General features: G+C 32.0%; 1 non-coding gene across 1 annotated transcript; it reads left to right on the top strand.

Moving 5' to 3' along the window:
- Positions 1-530: 530 nt before the first annotated feature.
- Positions 531-637, top strand: LOC109275068 (U6 spliceosomal RNA). Its single transcript, XR_002083960.2, has one exon. It is a non-coding gene; the product is annotated as a U6 spliceosomal RNA (small nuclear RNA).
- Positions 638-1,748: the final 1,111 nt, after the last annotated feature.

A 1,748-nucleotide genomic window follows, 5' to 3' on the forward strand; every position in this document is an offset into this window, starting at 1 on the left:
CAGAAATTAATATATTAATCAAAAGTAAGACAAAATGAACTTATGGCATCTTTAAAATCACAAACATGTTTTTATATAGTTCAGCTGATCTTTTAAATGTTGGTTTTAATATTATTTTGGATGAGTATTGTGACCTACGCAACCTATTGAGTGAGGTAATGACTGACTATACAAAATTTAGCATTTAGGATACTTTACTGCTGTTTGAGACTTTAGCCATACAGTTTTGATTTTCTAAGGGGACGAGGCTGTCTTCATCTCCCCCTCTTTTTTTTTTTTTTTTTTTTTTTTGGTTATATATATATATATATATATATATATAACATTTATTTTTTTGGTAATATATATATATTTATATTTATAAATAAATAAATAAATAAATAAATAAATATATATATATATATATATATATATATATATTTACCAAACTAAAAGTCCTTAGCTGTATGTCAAATATTTTGCATTATAAGAAGGATCAAAAGTTTTTCTTGGAAAAAAAATACCAGCAGGATTTCAAAAGTAATGAACACATGCTCACTGCAGCAGCACATATACTAAAACTGGAACAATTTAGAGAAGATTAGCATGGCCCCTATGCAAGGCTGACATGCAAATTCATGAAGTGTTCTGTGTATAAATATATACAAATAAAACAAACAGCTTCATAGTTCAGAGATGCTCTTAGTAGTGCTCTCTACTGATCTTTAGTGTTACCATATTTATATTTCCTTTAGAATTCTTTTATTAATCACTCTGCAGTGTGACTACATTTATATCTAAGCTTACCAGTAAAAATGTTCATTCTGTATTTCTTTACCAGGGTTAGGACTATGATGACCACTTTTAGTTTATGACAATACAACCCTACCGTTTGCAAATAGTGATAATGACAATAGCTAACATTAAGTTTCACAAAACCCCTACAAGTTAGACGCTATTATTATTCCCAGTATACTAATGAGTAAACTGAAAAAGAAGATAGAAACTTTACTTAAGACAATACTACTAAGTGGTAAGAGCCCAACCGGTCTGAACAAAGCCTGAAAAAGGTAATAAACCATAAGACAGTATTGATGGAGTTGTGATAGCCAGCCTATTTCTAATAATACCTAAAAAAGAAAGACATCAACAAATATTTTTTACGGTATATGTAACAAGCCAAGAGGTCTATAATTTCACAGAAAAGGTCACGTTGTGGGGGGCACCTGGGTGGCTCAGTTGGTTGAGCATCCAACTTTGGCTCAGGTCATGATCTCACAGTTGGTGAGTTCGAGACCCTCTGACAGCTCAGACCCTGGAGCCTGCTTCAGATTCTATTTCTCCCTCTCTTTCGGCCCATCCCCTGCTCACATTCTCTCTCTCTCTTAAAGATAAACATTAAAAAAAAATTTTTTTTTTAAAGAAAAGCTCATGTAGCTGTTTATAAGTGGAATGGACTACTCATTGAGACCACCTGCTTAGTATTTTAAGTATAAAAATGGTAAAATAAGTTGGTAGGGATCAGAGCCCACCATGGAGAACACTTTTTACCATTCTAGACAAAGAGAATGGTCTTTTAGCATGCTGTCACTCATTCTCTTCTGCCATACCACCTTTCCACCCAGACTTTTAAAATTTTTTTCTTAAAATATTTTATAATATACATTAAGTATGCAAAAAGGTACATAGACTAGCAGAACATACATGCACCCATCATTCAACTCCATCAAGTTCTAACATTTTGTTTGCTAATGTTTTACAAGCAAATT

The sequence above is a fragment of the Panthera pardus genome, unplaced genomic scaffold (genome assembly GCF_024362965.1).
Source record: "Panthera pardus isolate Hobbes unplaced genomic scaffold, ASM2436296v1 HiC_scaffold_2, whole genome shotgun sequence".
Taxonomy (NCBI): Eukaryota; Metazoa; Chordata; class Mammalia; order Carnivora; family Felidae; genus Panthera; species Panthera pardus.